At 41.3% G+C, this 20,527-nt stretch overlaps 1 protein-coding gene across 6 annotated transcripts in view; it reads right to left on the bottom strand.

Moving 5' to 3' along the window:
- The window catches only part of SEMA5B (semaphorin 5B), a 269,864-nt gene that overhangs the window by 173,809 nt on the left and 75,528 nt on the right, over positions 1-20,527 (bottom strand). For all 6 annotated transcript variants that reach the window (XM_072932000.1, XM_030277145.4, XM_072932001.1 and 3 more), the window contains one exon: positions 12,816-12,876. The gene's annotated coding sequence lies outside the window, so the exon portion shown is untranslated. The remainder of the gene's footprint in view (positions 1-12,815; positions 12,877-20,527) is intronic.

The raw sequence follows: 20,527 nt of genomic DNA, 5'->3' as shown, positions 1-20,527 counted from the left end.
CAGGAAACAGTTTAAGCATGCAATCCTTGACTTATTCTAGTACCTTTAAACTTACTATTTAACAAAACAAAAGAAAGAAGGGTGGTGAAATTTGCCAATCCACTTCAAAGCTTCTTCTATATTTGTGGGTAAGCGAAGTCCAAAAAGGATTAATGAATGTACTCAGATGAAAACTCACTGGGAACAAACTTTCTAGAACTAAGCAGCAAAAGTATCAAACAGATGCTCTGTACAAGGGGCCAGAATGCAAATTTACTTCAAATGTTTTACAAATGTTAGCCTTCAGCTTCTAAGCATGCACACAGAAATGTCTTTACAGCTGTAACTAATTTCAGCACAGAGGTCTTCAACAACGTGGCACTGGGGAAGGTGCTGGATGGTGTCTGGTACTGTTTATTTCTAGCTGAAGATTGCCCCACAGTGTAACTTCTCTCCCTCAAGAGACACTAACTCTCCACAGATACTAACTGATCGAGCCTTAAAATCCAGCTGTTTCCATTAGCTCAAAGCCCTCAGCTTTACCAGTGGGAAAACTGAGATACAGCGCTCCCAAGGGACCCTGAGGTTCAATTCCCTTTTCTGCTGAGGAATTGAGGTCCCCTATGAGACCACATCTTAACACTATCCCCAAACATTTCCCAACAGGATGTGAAATGCCCACTTCATACAAGGGGGAGGACCATGTTTTCACTCTCCATTAATGAAGTTCATTAACTCACATAAAGGGAGCTTTCCAGGTTTCTATCTCTACCACCATGACTACAGCAAAGTCTGCTCATGATTCACCTTCAGAATGGTTGCCCCCACTGCAAACAGTGCATCTCCCATGTAGCATATCCAGGAAGCTGATGGTCTGCATGAAATAATTTCCGTAACTTTGAAACTGTCCCAATTCCACATGTTTGGAATGAGAGAACCAGGGGCAATGGTTAAAAAAATTACACTACTAAAAAGTTTTTTTGCTTTACACTATTGTATTGAGTTCATTAATACCTTCTGCTGTTGGTGAAATGATCCCCCATTAACATTTCAATTTATTATTGCTGCTCCATTAATGAGACCACAAGAAATGGAAGTGAGGCCTATAAATATGCCGAGAGTAGAAGTCATTAATTGTAACAGCGTGCGCATTTTATGAGGAATGCTTGGGCACCACTGGCATCCAAAACACCACGGAAGGATGGCTCTGCCTCATAAGCATCTGGCTTAGCAAACAACAGCTCAAAAAGTCCAATTTTGTGGTCCAAAACCCCAGTTCCTGGAACTACAGTTTAAAAATCAGCAGAGTCAAACCTGTCTTAACCCCAGCTGCTGAGTTCCATGTGGTTCATTGTCAAAACACTTTTGGAGAAGAACTTTCTCAGCAAAGATCACTGGGACTGTTAAACTTCAACAAGAAAATCCTGCAGGAGGAAGGACTTGTCTCCATGTCCTTTGTTTAAAAAAAATCCTTTATTCCATGTTAAATATCTGTTTATTGGCACCACATCCAGTACTGGGGGATATGGATCTCTTGATATTGCATCACATCTTCCAGGAAAAAGGACAGGCTACGAATAGAGAATTCCAGTCTTGGGAACAACATTAGGATTCATTTGAGAAATAAATTTATTGCCAGGTAGCCTTTTAGATCCATCAGCCTCCCACAGTTCCTCTGTTGATATTTTCTCCAAGAAACAGTGAATATCCTCGATGGGTCAAGAAACATCCTTATGCAAATGGCATTGCTGCAACTTGCATTTTCAATTATTAATATTCCACTTCCCGTCTTACAAAGGTTTTCAGAAAAGGAGAAAAGCAGAAGCTCGTTCCCCCGGGAACAAAAACACAAAATGTGATACTTAACTGAGTAAGGAAAGGAATGGTCCTTTCAACATAGGGATGTCATATCATGCTAGCAACATTTCTATTTCTGCATTTCATTTCTCTCTACTGATTAAAAATTATCAATTCTACCCCATTTTTTAAGCATAGGTGACAGCAGTAGGCTTATGCTAAATGGAATACATAGCACAATCACTAGCACGATTATCTTGCATTGAACAAACTTGTAATTATTACATTAATTTTTTCTGATTTATTATCCGGGAATCTCAGATTTCATGACAGGGACTGGCTTGCTCTGAGGTCCTGCAATGTCAGTGAGAAGAGAATTGCAGTGAGACGAGAACTGCAGTCCATGCTGCTTTGAAACATTAACAGAAGAAATTTTCTAAATTAGTCAGTTTGCCATGGCAGCAGTAGTAGATTTGGGAAAAAACCTCAGACACCTTCAGTAAGATGAAATAAAACAAAAACATGAAAAGCAAACTATTTAATGAGAGCACAGGCTATTTCAATAAATCTAGTTATTTGATAAGCAGACTGCCACTGTCAGTCTTTTATCATCTGTGAAAATGCATGATGGATCTTTTCTGTTTACTTACAATTTCAGACCTTCCCCTTCTGATCAACATCAGCATTTTGCTCCAGTGCCTCTAAGGACATGGATTGCTAGCAACCAGCCAGATTCCACCTTTCAGGAAGACTGGCAACACAGGCATGGCTCAGTGCTGTGTACATATGGCACACAGACAGGGTAGTTCAAGGCTGTTAAATGCTCAACCTCTTCTGAGTTTGCCTGAAAAGAATGAAAAGGGCTCCTGCTGAAAGTGTATGGACATAAAGCTGTAATAAACATTTAATTTTAGCTTTTCTGAAAGAGAATTAGTCTGTGCATTCTGCACTACCAGTTCCTACTGCTGCTGCTCAGATGAGGTGGCTTTGGTGGGTTATTAATTCCCATATTTATGGTCAGCCTCCCCCACAATGCTGAAATATGGGGACCTGAGTGTGTTTAAGTCTTACTTTCCCACACTTCTTTCAATTCTTCCATAATAGGCAGATAAAGTCATTATTTGGGTGAAAAGGACTTCAGGCCAATACAGGCTCACAATACTTTGTCTAGCTTTGTGATTCAACTACACATTTTACCTTCTATGTGAAATAAAACTTGCTCAAAAAAAAGAAAAGAAAAGCTAGAAAATAATTTTAAATGTACAGCAAGTTCCAGGGAAACTGCTGAAACAGCTACATCCTGTATGCAGTGTTTGTTTGTGCTGAACCAGTTAGCCGGAGAGAAAGGCTCAGATAGGATTTTTAAACTAGGCTGGTGAAAAATGTTTCACTCTCCAACAGAGTGATTTGAAAGGATTATTTCTCTGCTAACTCTGAGAGAGCAATGCTGCCAGATGTCATGAATCTAAAATGCTTTATCTAAATCATAAGGTACCACCTGAAAATCACGTGTATTTTACATACCATGCAGCCTCTTTCTGTCCTTTTGCTGAAGTTTAGGTATAAAGCTTAGAGGTACTACAGAAACGACCCCAGAAAACTCTATGGAGATTGAAACTGCTTGAACTGGAGCAAAGCAGAAGTTACTCCATCAACGTCAGCTCTTTAGTACTGACTCATTTATGCTGGCTAAGGATCTAACTACTATCTACAGATTGAAAGATGCTTTAAAAAGGAACTATTTCTATATGCTCTACCAAATATAAAATATGTGAGTGAAATGTAGGCAGACATTCATCTCACCCTACTTTATTCACCTGAGCTAAGCTAGGCTGCAAGGCCTTGGTATGTCAGCAGGAGGAGACCAGCAGTCCCAAATGCCAGCTCTTGTCACCCATGGGAAGGCCCTTCTGGTGAGTCACCCTCTGGAGATGCTCATCTCTTTCCTCCAGTGCACAAAACTGGATTATGACAATCCCAATCAGTTGTAACAAAACAATCTGATAGCTACGTGAAATACTGATCCTCCCCCTTTTCTCCCCCACTATTTTTTGTGTCAGCATAAATCCACTGACTTCTGCAAGACTATTCAGACTCAAATCCATCTAGTGATAATACTATCCATAAAGCCATGTTCACTTGGACTGAAAGCTGCTGAGGACGCTGATTTCAGTTGTCCTAACTTCTCTAGAAAAGGTGCCCAAAATGCAAGAGACAGATCATCCTTTATATAAGGCCTTTCATTATTTTCATCCAGGTTTTACCTCAACAAGAAGTTTGGTTTGACACCAGACAACTCTACCACAAAACCACTGAGAAATATAAAATACTGTAACAGCCCCTCACCACAGGATGAATTGTCCTAGATGTGAAGCAAAAGATATTGTTCACACTTCACTGCATCATAGTGAATTTTGCTGAAGTTTTTGAGAGTTAATAAGCTGCCTGATTCTCTTTCAGTGTTCAACAGTGTCAAGTCTGTATAGAGAGAGGTACAGAAACAGTATCTGATCTAAAGCTAGAAACTAAAGAGCTTATTTCCCCTCATCTGGTGAAGAATCCAGTAAGCCTCTTAGGCATGTAGCTGAAACCAAATAAGGTCATTATAACCCCTCCCAGAATTGAAGGCTCAGGAAAAAGGTAAGAAACAAGAGGCAAGCAAGTTGTTAGAGTATGCTTGGGGAGAGCTTTAATCAAAGGTGCTGGGTAATCACTGGGTAGGTCCTTCAGCAGACACCTCAGCACTCACTTCATACAGGGAACAGCCTGGGACTCTGCCCAGTCTTGGCTCAGCTTGGGCTGATTCCACCTTTGAGCTCCTCTCTCTTCCCCATCTGCAAAATGGTGATAACTCCTTATGAATAAAAATCGGTATATGGGAGCTAAGCCTTTTATCCTTCATGTCTTCAGGCAGGTGCACCCTGGGGAAATCAGTGTGAGATTTCCCAGGTGAAAGGTTAGAGGACAGAGCCTAAAGCTGTGGGACAAAGCCTGCATAAGGAGGAAGGGGTGACCCAAGTACCATGTCCTTCACATATCTCCTGAGTGGTGCAAAGTATTTCCCAAGTTCGTTGTTGCAAAGCAAAGCTGAGAGATACTGCTCCTCTACAAACACAGACATTTCATCAGAGGACATCAAAACAAGTTTTGCCTTTGTTTTGCCCTTCATAACTTAAAAAGGCATCTCCCAAATAAAAAAATTCCCTTCTTATTTCATTGTCTCCACACAAGCTGCTTCACCTGGAGCCAGCCTCTGCAGCAGCTATAATTTTTCTCCAATATGGTAAATGACCTTTCTTCCCTTCCCCCTCCTCTCCCCTTTCCTACCTGAGGAATTCAGCTGCTTGCCGAAAAACTTGAGAAGAGAAAAACTGAATAAAATGTTGGCTTCTATGGCCCAGAAATAAGAACTGAAAAAAAAAAAAAATTGAACACTTATGCCTTGTCCCCAGTGGCTCAGGGACTTGGAGCCAAATCAAGGCCATGAAAACAGAATATTGCTCTTTGTTTACTAAAAATAAATAAATAAATGACTACTCACTCCTGCCCTTTGGGCTATGTTTTCTAAGGAGGAAGAAATTCCCTGTGGAGTTTATTATGTGTAGAAGGGACATGTGCCTCCAAGGGAAAAGCAGGGGGGTAGTTTTTCCCTTGGTGATTTCTTTCCCACCTTTATATCACTTTTTTATTAATTTTCGCAAGCCTCACTCCCCTCCCTTCTACAATAAGTGAAACCACACAAAGGAACATGCAGGTAATTCAGTCACTCAAAACTACACAGCATCTCCTTTCCTATATAAACAATCAGTGTGTGGCCTGGGTTTCATTTGCAACTGTAAATGAAACAGGCATACAACTGTGTTCATAATCCTCCTTAATTGAATTTCTGTGACAAAACCCAGACAAAATTATTACCCTCAAGTTAACAGTTTGTGCGAAGTAGCCAAGGGTTCCTGGGAAGCTTTAAAACAAATGCAGGAGAAAACTGGATCCCACAAAGCAGCTATTTGGTGTTGGTACCATTTGTTTGAAGTGGGGGAGGTTTCCCTGGAGGAACAAGGTCATTTTAATATGAAGGACAGGCCAGGAATTCAACACAGTCCAAAAAAATCTGAGAATTAAATAAGCAGTGGACAAGCTTGGATGTAAACTAGCACATGCTGTCACACCACAGCTACTGGCAGGAGGGGTTGGGCTGTCCTGGCTGTTTGAAGGGCAGCAGCATTCACAACTGGTGTGGCTCATGGGACAGTTTCACAAATCCAGAAGGAGTTTAAGCAACTGTTAGGTTTGTGTTGAAGTTCACACCCCATTGAAAGGGTATCTCCTTTAAAGTTCACATGTAATAATTTCCTTCAACTAGATCATCAGTTCTATGGTAAACACACAGAGATTTAGTAATGATGTCAGGCTGCTGGTAAAATATCTAAACTTACTCTTAAAATGTGAGAACCACTGCTAAATGAAAGCAGTAATGCAAAAAGGGCACTGTCCTTCAGGGCACTCCCACAGTTTGCAGAAGAAAATAATTAAAGCCTTTCCTGTTACCCAAATTTAGTGTTTGTTTTTCTTTAGATGATACAGATGTTTTCTGGACAAATTGGGAAAAGATGAGGGGAACAGACGTCTGTTTGCAACAGCTCATTTTGTGTGTCATTCCCATGTATTTGGACAAACATTCAATATTTTACCCCAAAGCACCATGTTTAAGTCATCCCTGTATCAACTGGTAACTAAAGCAAACTAGAAAAGTTATTAAGGATCAAAGCAGGCTTTCTCTGCTTCAGTTTTCAGAATTTATCAGAGCAGGGAAAACCATGTCATCCCAAGGGAGTGCCTGCCTGGGTTACTGCCCCACATCCTCATAGAAGTTAATATCCTTTGCATTTTAAGCAGAAGGCAAGGCTACGAGGGAATGGGGAAGGCTGAGGTAATGGAAATAGAAATCCTACAACTCCTCAGTATGTGCCCATGTCTTATGTGTTACCCAACCCTCTTTGCAGGCAGAGTTGATGGAAATTTAGGGGTAGAGGAGGCTGGTGGGGCCTCATGTTAAAATTTCCTCCAAGTAAAATATTGCTATAGGTGATTAAATGAGCATTCCTGTTCAGAGAAAGGCAGGCAGAGACCAGAATTCATTTCCACAGACCTCTGTGCCACTGCAGAATTCTGGATCTCTGTCCCCACCCTCACTTGCAAGGCACAGCTGACATAATGAGGGACCTCAGAAGAGTGTCCAGGAGACATGTCCACTCCCAGAGATCCAGAGGGGTAACAATCAGATGCTACTGCTTTCTTGAGTGTCTCTGCTGTGCCAGTACTTCAGTGGTTGTATTAATACCTGGCTTTGAGAGACTGCTCATCAGCCCTTGGGTCCTGTGCCACTTTAAGCAACCTTTTCAGAACAAATTTTTTATAGTCTGTGTGCTCTGTTTTTCTTCAGGCCACAAGTTAAACACACTGAACAATACTGGAGAAAGAAATAAACACTAAGTTAGAAATAAATTAGGCACATGCCTAATACCCTCCCTGCCCCCTCCCCATGCACAATCAGAGCCACAGATCAATGTTTTCAGGAAAAGGCATGAGGGAACAAATTACCACAGTGCTTTGTCAGTGATGGAAAGGAAAAAAAAAAAAAGGAATATTCAAAAGGGTGATGAACTGTTTCAAGAAAAAGCAATATATTATTATGTACTTGTAAAATCCATTCATAATGACTTTTCTGGTTAATTGGTTTTATCTTATTAAACTAAAAATGTATTTGAAAAATCCAGACATATTCAAGCATGAGTCCAATTTCTTCACCAAAAGCCAATACACCATTTCAAAAAACAAAATTCAGCAATACAAACCATTTTCCATTAGCCTGAAATCACAGCACTCATATTGGGAAGAGAAATGGATTGAGTGCTTGACTTCTCTAAAATGCACTTTGGAAAAATCACGTAACTCATTTACCCCAAAACTGCTGTCCTCTTTCTCCATGGCCCTGTGAAAATGGATTAATATTTTGGCCCAATTATGCAGTGATTTATAAACTAACATTCTGCTATCTTTCCTTGAACTTGTCATGTTCTCCTTCTTCCCCTTTATTAAACCACTCTTCTTCCCATTAAATAGTCCCTCTATCTCACTTGCCAAAGAACTGCCAATGGGCCCCTGATTTTACAGAAGAATGGACTCAGCTTTACCAATGGAAAAGGGCCTCTAATGTACCATGGACACAGCACAGTGAAGCATGGTAATTTGCCTGTGTTAATGATGCTACTTCACAATGATCAGGAAAACAAAAATCTCTAATAGCTAAATGACACTCAGTCCTTCTGCAGCCTGTTGAATTCAAAATCAGTGGGAGCAAAACCCAGCTTCCTTTAGGAGATGAGCTAAAAGTGGTTGCAATGTTTCTTTTCTTTACCCCCAAATTCCTGATTGGCATTGAATCACTAAAATGGGTGATTGGGTGCTGTGAGCAGGACAAAAAAAAGCCAAACCAAGTGTTTCAAAATGTTTTAGCAACTCAAAAGCAAGTGGAGAAAAATTAATGAATATTTATTGTTATATGTAGTACATATAATTCGCGCCATTTCTAATATGATATATGTGATATTGAATATTTGTTAGAGTATACACGTTTCTATTAGGATTCCCCTGACCCTCACAGGCGAGACCGGGTGTATATTAGATATATTAGAAACTGATTTACAAGTAAGAAGGTACAGCTCGCCAGGAGATGGGCCATGTCTGGGGAGATACAGAAATCCCAGGTGCTGATCATTCGCGTGAATGGATATCATGGAAATTCTCAGACAGATACATGTGAAGGCAGCATTCCGAATTCCGGTGAATTTCATCAAGGGATTCAACAAACTCCGGACACTGAATTGTTCTCCCTCATCACCAAAAAAGAAAATCTTATTATCATATGGACTCTGAATAGAAGAAAAGACTGATTGCTGAAATCTTGGCCTCAGGCGGAATTTTCCCTATAAAAACCACTTGTGCCAGGATGGAGGTGTGTGGGCATAGAGGAAAACCTCTGCTGAGGCTGACCTCTTTGTTGCACACCCAGGGCCGACCCCGGGCTCGGCTCTGTTCTTTCCTTGTGGCTGGCTAGATAGAATTTGATTGTAAAATAAATATTTTATTTTTCATATTAATTTGGCTGAACAAATTTTCATTTATAACAAACATGTAAATATTTTTGGACATACTTTTTACTGGCATGATTTAGTGGAAAATACCACTATAAAGAAGGACTAAAGTATAATTCCTAATTTTCTCTTTTTTAGCTGAAAAGAGGAAGTCGTTACTGTAGGAAGGACAGAGCAGCAATCTGCATGTGCGATTGCTTACCTCTGAAGATGCTCCAGTTCCACAAAGCTCTGAGCTCTTGAGTGCTAAATTAACCCCAAGAAATGTCTTCAGCCACAGCTCTCATCAGAAAGCTTTTTAGAGCTGGGTTCCCAAGGCTGCCTGGCTGGGCAAAGCACTGATTGCTTTGGCCAGTCAAAGAGTCATTGCTCCAAAAGTCAATCTTCAAATGCAGCACATTAAGCTACTCCTCAGGAGAAACTCTGCTCTCATGTTTGGCCAAACACAACAAGCAGAACAGCACTGGCTTTGATGACATAATTTGGAGCTCACGAGAAGGGAACCAGGGATCATGAACAATCATATGGTGCATGTTTGGTAACCTTTGGAACCACTGAAAGGTTGGAGAATAGACTCAAACACAGGTTTATGAAAAAAAGATGAACAATATTTACAATATTGCTCATATAAGGAAAGGCTTCTATTATATTTTCCTAGGACAGAGGGAGTGATTTGTCATCCACTTGCAGTTCTGTAGATTTTGTAGCTGTCTGATGGGCACACTCCACACATTCCTTGTCCAAAACTTTCTGGTACAACTGTGCAAAACAGGAACAGGACTTGAATTCAAGAGTGGCTGAGAATATAGGACCAAGCCATTTCAATTTCATCTCCATTTCATTTCACAGACTCACACAGAATAATTTAGGTTGAAAAAGACCTCTGAAATCACGGAGTCTAACTTTTGACTGACCTGCAGCTTGTCAAGCAGACTATGGCACTGAGGGCTACATCCAGTCATTTCTTGAAGACCTTCAGAGATGGTGACTCCACCACCTCCATGGGCAGCCCCTTCCAACACAATTCTTGTCCAGGCATTTTTCAATCCATGATGTTCATTACTTAAACTCTGAGGTAAGACCCTATCCCCATTAAGGGACAGCTTTCACTGTAGAGTGCTTAGGATGCTGCTGTTGGGGAGGGAAGGGGTGGGGAAGTAAGATTATTTACTGTAGAGCTCTACACTTGATTCTCCTGTGCTTACCACAGGAAAAGTTTGTCAATGAAGATTGAAAATAAGCACCTGAAGACTCTCTAAACACCTGCTTATTCAATCTGGAGTAGCACTCAAGGAGAGTACTAAAATCTTCAACACAAATGCCACACACCACATATTTAAAGTTCCCCCAAATGTTGTATTTTTAAGTCTTTTTTACTAACATGCCTGCTTCAACTAAAAGACATGTTCTAAAAATCTCAGAAGATGGATGTTTCAATAGCTGGCTCAATGTCTGATTTGCAGAAAATATTTCTATAGCAGTAGCAACCAGACCCTGGGAGAGACATAAGGAGCAGTGATGTGCCTCAAGCACTAGATTATTTACTGTACTTTTAAATAGTAACATTTTCTGAATGAAGAGCTTTGATATCTTTCACCTTGTGTTTTGCAGACTTTGCCAAGTTGAGACCATAATAATTAAAAGCAACTTATCAGCAAAACCATGGCTGACTCTACAGAGGTCTGATATTTGAGACCCGCCTAGACAATCTCACAGTGAAGTCAAGGGGCCAAGGAAAGACTCCCAGCCATGGCCCAGCAGAATTGTTTCTCTGTCACAGCTCATGTCACAGTCGAGATGGCCTCCATACAGAGTATCACTGTATAATTTCAGAAGGCTTTAAGTATTCACCCATACAGGTAACACCATCCCACATCAGAAGGCTTCGAGCACCTGCCCATACAGAGCAACATCACATCCCTTCAGAAGGCTACAAGCATCTGCTCCTTCTTGTTCTTTAGCCCGACCTTTTATCCCCTCATGTTCATGCATGGCACCTGTGTGCCCTCTGTTCCCTTTGGTGGTTGGTCAGTGCCCCTGGGCACTCCATGGCTCATTGCTGTCAGTGCTGCTCACCTGCTGCTCACAGCTGTGCCCACTGGGGATGAGGCTGGGCCACAGCCCCACTCCCAATTGCCACAAACTGTACCGACACTTCTCCAGTGGGGCATTCAAATCTCCCAGCCAGGCCTTGCTCAAAGCTGCTTGGCAGTGTGCAAAAAGCATGTTGTCTTCCAGGGGCTGCATGCAAAAAACCCTCAGCCCTGGGGCAAAATTCACACCTCGGGCAGAGATAGCAGAGATGCTCTTTCAGAAGGGCCAGGGCAGGAAATCAGAACAGCTCTCACTGCTAGCAATGAACAGCACCCCCCCCCACCCATCCTGCCAGCAGAGCACAGTACCACCCACACCTTTGGGGCAGCAGAAGCCCTGCAAGTAAAGCCAGAGGCAGGGACAGAGCAGGTTCACAGGTCACAGCCACCTTTTACTGTGGGCAGGGACATCCCTGTGCTGCAAAGCCTTGGGCGCCTCAGTGATCACATCAAGGGAGGCTGGAGACCATCCCTCCTCTGCCCTTGTCTAAAGTAACAGCACCACAAGGAAAAGCCACGTGAGCAGAAAGGCTGGAGGAGTTCACACAGCAAAGTTGCTTTCTTGGTGTCTCTCTTGATATCAAACTGCTCCTGTGAACAGTACTGCTCACCAGGGTGTTGCAACACCTGGAGATGGTGCAACATGCTTGTCATAGCAACTTGAGTATTAACCATGATTGTCACTCTAGATTTTGCAAGATGAATACACAGGCAAAATCACTATATCCATTAATTTTAAAGGAGTGACACGTCTTTAACTTGCTACTTGCCAGGCAATTATAGTCACCAAAGTGTGCAGCTATTAAATGCCAACCACAGTTCCTATCACCCTTTTTTGTTCTTCACCTTCCTTTCACTGTGCATTTTCCTCAAGATCTTTCTTCCTTGGTATTCTTGAGAAAAATGGCCTCCTTTATTGATTAAATTACAAATTCCAATGCAGGATGATTGAGTTATATGAAAACACCTGACTAAAGACCATTGAAATAAATGGAAAAATTAACATTCTCTTTATTACAAAAGGCTTGGATGGTGACTGGCTGCCTGAATTAAATGGAGATTGAGCAGATGTGAGAGAATTGATTAGGAAAAACAATGCAGAATTCAGAAAATAAATGCCAAAATTAGCACCTTCCTAATTCACCTTAGAAAAAGATGGAAAAAGTTGAGAAGGCAAAGGAAACTGTATCCTTCTCATGCATTCACAACCAGGTATTGCCCAAAAGCAATCTCTGATTGCTTATACCTCTGTGAGATATTTCTGTGATAAAACTCCTAGGATACTGAACTCGGCCATCAAATTACCAAAGGCCAACAAAGACATGACCAGGCCGGCAGCCTCTCAGGTTCATTTGTTCAGCTTCTCATAGGCCTTTTTAATTAGTATCAAGAGCAGAGGAAGGTTCTTGGCCTTTGTTTTGTGCCTGGGAACCAATGCCATCCCAGCTTTTGGTAATGTATCACTGAATTTTATTCACTGCTCATAGATGCTAATGAGATATTTTTAATTTTGTCTGCTTGTAACATTTCCTGCAATAATGACAGATGTCTTGGGCTTTCTTCCTGCGGATTAGGCAACCATTACTGGAGTTCTTAGATTAAACAAGAAGCTAATAAAGCAAAGCATTGAAAATGGCACAATTGACTTTGAAACCATGTCTTCTCTTAGTGACTTCCTGGCAAGCTTGTTGTGAGGTAGACAGATTCTAGCAAAGATGAGTTCTAGCAAAGCTCTGGAAAGTGTAAACACAGTTCTTAGATAAGGGCTGCAAACATGATATTATTTACTTACAGCTTCTGCATTACTGAAGTGTCATATTCGAAGTCACGCTCCAGGGAGAATCTTAAGTGACCTGTGGAAACACAAGAAAACGAGTCTTCAGTGGATATTCCTAACTACATCTTCTGCCAGATAGGGGAGAATAATGCTTTTTCTCTTTTCCAGGAGAATTTTGACATTATTTGGAATCAAATGTAATGAAAATATTATTTAAGTTTAACCACAAAGCAATGTAAAATTTTTCCTTAATGCTTACCTGAAGGTTCCTTCAAAACTAGCTTCAGCTGCAATTATTTGCTTTCTGCAAAAAATCCTAGCCCACTGATTAGCTAGCAGAAAATGTTTGTGGAAACAATAAATATTTTAACACAATCAATCTGATTGATAAATTTTGCAGCCCTCTCTGAACTTTCCATAATCCTAAATGCTTCATCCTCACAGAAAAAACAAGGAATCACTCTTGCCCCAGTTTCCAAGTGGGGGATTTGCACCAGTGAGAAATGTAGGCTGTGAACACATATCTTACTCCTCATTGCAATGCTGTCTTTGGGAACACTCCTGTCCCCACCATCCATCACCCTGCCTCATCATTCACTCCTGCTGGAGTTCATTGCACCTTCCATTCTGCCAGATGAACTACAGATGTGCTCAGGTTAGTCCAGAATTATTTGAACTGCTCAAGTAAATGCAGGAGCTGCAGCCAGATGATGTGTGAGTGCAGCCTACACGATTTGCCCCAGTCTCACAGCAGGCGTGGCAGGGCAGGGAGTCTGCACACTGGCTGTGAGCCATAAGTCCTCTCTTTGAAACACCAAAAGCAAAGCTAAGAATGAGCAAATTTTCTCAAGAAACCACATCTGAAAGGTTCTTCTCACTGTTTTCACCCCTATGTCTTATCCAAACCCCACAACAGTCTCCTGAAATTAAGAAGGCAAAAATTATCACAAATTCTAACAAATTCTGGATTAGTTCATGCTAATTTATCCTTTGGTTATGGCAGCATCAAAAAGACTGCTCTGTGCCTGAACTCTTTGCATTGCACAGTGCAGAGACATTGGCTGTGGTAGTCTCTGCTCCCTGGAGCTCACCAGCAAGAGATCAAAGAACTAAAAGTGTGGGCAGGGAAAAGACAGAGACAGCAGAAATTGGAGGACACTTCTGTACAATGGCTTGTGAGCACAAATACCACTCAGCCAGTAAGAAATTATTCACTGTGAAGAGATTCTGACCCTGCTACCTATTATGCTCAACAAATTCAATGAAATAATTTATCTAGTTATTTACATGGCTTCCATTAGAGCAATGTCTGAGCATTCACAAACCAGATGGGTTTTTCCTCACTGTGCTCCTGAGAAGGAGCACATGCTGTTAACACTACGTCATAGACAAGGAATAGAGATACTAAAAAGACAAAATGTTTTTTTCCAGGGAAACTAGTATCTGATCTGACAAAATTCTATATAATGCCAGAGGGCTTCTATGGGTTAAGGTGCTGCACTCAGGGACAGGCCATCAGGCTTTAGCCATAAGAAGACTTCTCACTACCCTGGTAATTCTTTTTTGAACAACAGCTTCTATACAGTATGAATCAGGAAAAGTGAAAGGGAAAAAGGGAAAGGGAGGGTAAAAAGGGAAAATAGGGAAAAACATTATAAAGGAAAGTCATGATAAATGTAGCGCCATCTGAAAAAAAACAAACTGCAGAAACAGAGGAACCAGTCATACAGTTCACTGAGAGCACTGAAGCAATTGTTTCCTTCAAGGAACCTCATTCATCACATTTCCATAACCCAAAAAAGGCTCTCACAGTCTCCTCTTTCAACATACTAAGACTAACACACACGCAGACTCTTCACATTTCCCTCCTTCTTCTAACAGTCTTTTCCTCATGGAAGAAATCACAGGAAAGGGATGAAGATGTGAACATTTCTGCAGCTGTTCTGCCATGGTTGAATCCTGAAGGTGGGACACCCAAAGGAACCCAAGGGTGACAGAGCACCCACCAAAAGGACTCTGTCTTCACTGTCAGATAACTCCTGCTTAATCGTGACACTGGAAATGCTCCTTTGGTGATATCCCAGGAGGCAGATCAAAGCCCACCAGCTTGTGAGAAAACAAGATCCATCTGTTAGCTCAAACCTCCAGGACTGGCAGGTAGTCTTTCCTATACAGAAAGCCACTGGACAGCACAAACTCTAGGTTTCATTAGCAGAAGAATTCTGGTCTGCACACTGCCTCTCTAAACATAATAGCTCCCCTTTGGCCAGAGAATCAAGGATTCCCTAAATGAACCCTTTGATCTGCAAGACACTGAACCATCTCCTGAAATTTCTTCTCAGACATTTGAATTCCCTGCCGGGTTACAGCATGAAACCTTTCTCATCTCTCCATTAAAGCAGCAGATAGACAGATGGGATAGTCTTCATCTTTCAGGACTTTTGAAGTTCATTTCCCATCAATTTTAACAGGAATGCTCAGAGGTCCTGTTAAGTTTAAGAGAACCAAAGCTATAGATTGTGCTCAGTCAAAGCCAGGAGAATCCCAAGCCTGGTAGTCCCTCCACAGGCTGTCATCAATTAAAAAAAAGCAACATAATATAAATAACACTATAATGGCCAAACTTTCCTCTCCACACACGTTGCCAAATCATTTTTGAAAACTCTTCGAGCCTTGCTTTTTATAGCCCAGTACGTGCTGTTAGTGGAGGTGGAGCTGTACCAGAACTACCACTGGGTCTAAATGTCTTCTGTTTATTTATGAGTTTTATTCTCTCTTCATTGCAAGTCAAAGGCAACAAGATGTTACTGCCCTTTTGCAAGCTATAAAAAATCTAACACAGCAGATGGATTACACACCTCACCCAAGGTCCCTTGGGACATCTACATTTGCACAGAGAACTGATCCCCAATGCCACATACCCAGTGCCCTGCCCTTCCCTCCAGCCCAGCCTAATTCTCTGAATTTCATGATTCAAAAGTCTATTTAAAGTCCTACAGCTATGGGTGTGTGCAAGGAATTAAGTCTGAGCCAAAAAATTTGAATGGAGCAGCTCTGGTTGAGATTCTTGGTAAGAGTGAAATTTCACACAGAGCTGGGAGGGTTTAATCTGACATGGAAAAAAGGTGGCATGTGTCAACTGGGTTATGATGTGAGCCCCCAAGAAGATGCAGTAGCAATGCCACTGTCCTCTTACCAGTCAATCTGCCCCATAAACACTCCAATGGTACCCACACAGCCTAGCACAGCTTTCCCAAGCCTGCTCCTTGTTTGCATAGCAAACAGGAAACAAGACAAAAACTGATACAGAGGAAGAGCTACGAATACCTCTTGCAGTTTCCCAGTGTAAATGGAGTGGCCAGGCACAGTTACACACTGAAATGAAGCAGCCAGGAGAGCTGACGAGGTTCACATACACACAGCCATGGTTTACTACTCAAACCATCCTAAGCTCTTTAGGCAAGCTTTGTTATTACAGATGGCATTGCTTGCCCTAGATCTGATGCCCAAAATGGGGTAGCTCTCTGTAATCCTTCAGAGGCTGCTTATAAATCAGAGAATGCTTCACCTCTTGACACATGGCGCTAATAGATGATAATGTAAATGGTGCAGTGTTTTAACCTTAACAGGCATTTGCTTAGGTTATTGTAGACAAAAATGAGGTCAGGAACTGTGGTCACCAGCCTTAATCTCAAAGAGCCTCAGTCTGGAATAATCTGGGGCCCTCTGGCTTGTGCAGCAAGCAAAAGGCTGAGGGTGCAAAGGGGGGAGTGGGCTCTCCTGTCCCACTCCTGCACAGCTGCACCCCACAGTGCCCCCTGCACCTCCCAGGACCCTCCCAAGCCACTTTGCCTATAGTAACAAACAGCAACTGCAATATAATAATTGCTGTGGGAATGATTTTGAAGGCATCAACTCCTAAACAGAGAGAGTAAACAAAATCTGCTTCTGTATGAGCTCTTCCACTTTTCTCAGGCATCTGAGGGATATCCTTTATTAACCATGAGATATGAGCAGACTCGCTGTTCAGACTGCATATCTGCCTGGTTCCTTAGATACCAACGAAAGCCCAAAGGCACAGCTTGGCATCTCATCCCCTTCTTATAAACTCTTCCAGAAAGTTACAGCTGATTTTGACACAAAGATGATGAGAAATCGGGAGCTATTTGTGCCATTCTGGAGAACATGCCAAACCCTGTATTAACAACCCCAACCCTGTTAAAAACAAAATAAAGCCCAAAAAAACCCAAAAACAAACCAACAACCAAACCAGCAAAAAACAATCCTTCTGTTTGCTACTGATTAAGCAGCCGAATTAAAACTGATGAAGTGATTGGATAGGATCCAAAGCTGTTTATCTGCACATAAATCACAGACATGCTTTACTCAGCCAGTATGGATTTACTAAGCTAGAGGAAAGACCTCATACTCAGAATGCTGATTATTACAGCAATTAAAATATCAGTGAAGCAAACATTTTGGGTAGAAAGCTGTTAGAGGCTACTTGAGAAATCATTCTATTAAATATTAATTCAATCAGGTCTCAAATTTTAAAAAAAGATAGTTTTAATAGAGGGTTTCTTTTTTCTGATTAAGTACATGTTGCTAGAAAAATCAAATTCAAACAGAGGAAAGATACAAAATAGCTAGCTGGACATGCCAAAGGAGATTAGAAAGGAAGGCTTATACATATTTTATGATCACAAGGGAATAAAAAAAATAAATTGAGAGATGTACTGTCAAACCAGACACAGTGTTAATAGCTAAAGTATATGGCAGTAAGAACTGCTGTTCCCACAGCTATTAATGTAAAACTGAAAATTTGGAGCAAGCTGCAGCAAAGGAAAATAAATCACGCTTTTTTTTTCAATTCAAAAATATATACAAAATAAATCCCTATCCCCATCATTCACTCTCTGTATCCCAACCCCCTGACACCAAGACTGTCATTTCAGCAAGCTACAGCTTCCAGGCAAGTGAGACAAGTGACAATTTTTTCCTATTAATCATTGCTAATTTATTTATGCAATTTTTCTACTTATGAGAATCATTGGCCTGGAGATTATTTCCTCTTTCCCCTTTGAGTCCTGAGAAACTATTTAAGATGGGAAGTAGTTAAGGGGGGCAAATAGGGGAGAGTGTCATATAGCCAAGTTACGCATCCCAGCTGGAATCTGGGATGATGTCTTGCAGCTCTGGCTCCTTCAGCCAAGTTTCATACAGGAAGCAGGAACGCGCCAAGGGCGCAGCAAAATCCACTGGAGCCAATAAATAGCATTGAGTCCATTAACACACTCCTGCCACGGATCCCTTCACCAAACTCAGCCACCTTGCAACCAGTTTGCTCATGAGGTAGCAAACAACTTGCACAGGGGAAAAGCTCAGGAGCCAAGGGATGCTCTGGTGAAGCCTCACAGATGCAGAGTGTGTGTGCATGTGGGATGTGTATCCAGAACCCTTCCAGAAGAGGCAAACACTGCTGATTTATAACAGAATAGTGGCCATCGAAGGTCATGGTTTCACTAGTGAGGTAAAGGGCAAATTGCTGTCAGGAACTTCACAAGGCAAGAAGACAACTCACTTCTTGCCCAGAGGCTACTCTCCAAGCCTGGGATGGGTCTGGAGGTACCACAGAGGAGCAGGCATCCCCATCAGTTCATGCAGCTTTTGCCCTTCCACAAAACCTGTTTCAGCTAGGAAAAAGGGCTAGGAAAACATTTTTTTAATGTGTAGATTAAAATTTTGTAATGCATGCATTACAAATCTAATTGTTATTTCAAAGCTATCAGTAGCAAGAATAATTTCACCTACCATAGAAATACCTCCATGATAACTTTCTGGAATAAGAGATAACTTTTGAGGAAAGTAGCTGACAAATTACTTGACAAATTTGTCAACTACTTTGGAGCCATCAAGATAAAAGGCTTTATATGTTGTATGATTTTTTTATGTATATATAAAACACTTTTATTGGACTGTTGATAAAAGCCTGAGCTACAAAGGAACATTTTCCCCCAGCTGAGAAAAGGCAAGCTGCTAGACAAATCAGCTCAATCTCTGCCTTTCAAACAATATAAAGCAGTATAACTTTCAGGAGTAACACCTCATCTGTTTTTTTCTCCAGACTGCCTATCAGGAATCAAGCATTAAGTAAACATTTGAAAAGTGTTCCTCTGAGAGCAAAGGTTTAGATTTGAGTCACAGGATCCATTGAAAAGAAAAATTGCTTCTGTGCATTGGGACAGTGCCTTCCCTTCTGAAAAGTTTCTAAAAAGAGCAAATTGAGATAATCTTTTTACAAGGTATAACCCATATGGAAATTCATTTTTTCCCTATAAAAAATGTCAAGATAGTTCAGAAAGTGAGAATGTAATCACTATTTTAAAAAGGTTTAAAATATGCAGAAGATCTCCTAACAACTATAACCAGTAAAGGCATGGTTAAAGTGCTTTATCATGGTCTAAAGAGAAGCCCTGATTGATGAGAACATGAGATAAACAAAAGAGGTAAAGACATAACAGAGCCCTAAATCACTAAGAGTATTTAATCCAGAAGTGGGGATATATATGCCCAGTGATTGTTGATTAAATATTTTAAGGATCTATTCTTCTCCCAGCACAAAACACTCGCTGGAGTGGCTTCAGCACTGCAGCTCCCTGAAGGCTGCATTACTGCTCGTTAGCCTCGTGCAATCACCACTGTGGATGCAGAGCTGAAAGGAATCATTGTTCCTGCTGCACAAAAGCTAAACCGAGCCTCCAGAGAAGGTGAATGATTTGCAAAGGATTTTACAGCAAACCAGTGGGACAGCTGGGGGAAGGTGGAAACCCCAATTTATGAGCTGGTGCCTCCCAGACACTTTTCCTCATTGCTTGCAAGAACACCCTGAAGTTAGGCATTATTTTCATTCCTCCCTTTTCCACACATAGCCATACTATTAACTTAAGACTGTCACCAAAAGCATGTACATATGCATGGGAGGTCACAGAGGCAGGGCCCGGGATAGTGCTCGAAGACAATACTTAGCTCTAGGTTCTACTTTCTAGAGGTATGAAATATAAACTCTTTCCTTCAGTGGATTTAAATTGGAGATGAAAGTTTGATTCTAAAAGGCCTAAATTAGACCTACAGCTGACTGGAAATAGTTTTCTGTCACAGCCAATATTAGTCCTGAATTCAGTCTGATTACACGGTGTTAAGTATGGCAGGCACCTGAGGACAGAACATAATCCACGTCAGAGCACACTGGATACACAGGCAAGGCAGGGTAAGTCATGGAGCCAGACTGAGTGTCCTGGATGGTCACACCATGCTGCAACTTTTCTTTAACACTGAGTAATTTACGTGATTAGATGAGTCAAAAATTCAGAGGGAGCTCTTCATTACATTTTTCCCCCACTTTGGCTACTCCTAGAGATAGTGACAGGTGATCTTTTTAACATATTGTTCTCATCAGCACTAAATCCATTAATACGAATATGAAAAGAATTCAAGGAGAGACAGGAAATGACTGCAAACATCTTTAGCTAAAGAAAATGCCTATTCTTCCTCCAAAGAGTACAGCTGCACCATTCTGGTGCAGAACCACTCTGGGCAAGGCAGATCAAAGAAGTAAAAGCCACTGAGCCAAGTTCACCTTTCGAATTGTTTGTTAGCCAGACCCAGGATACTGAGAGCAGCCAAGAAATCTCCAACATGACTTTTTTTTGATTAAAGCTTGATCTGTT

This window comes from Taeniopygia guttata, chromosome 7, assembly GCF_048771995.1.
Source record: "Taeniopygia guttata chromosome 7, bTaeGut7.mat, whole genome shotgun sequence".
NCBI classification, from domain to species: Eukaryota; Metazoa; Chordata; class Aves; order Passeriformes; family Estrildidae; genus Taeniopygia; species Taeniopygia guttata.
This window is presented reverse-complemented; position numbering and strand designations above follow the sequence as displayed.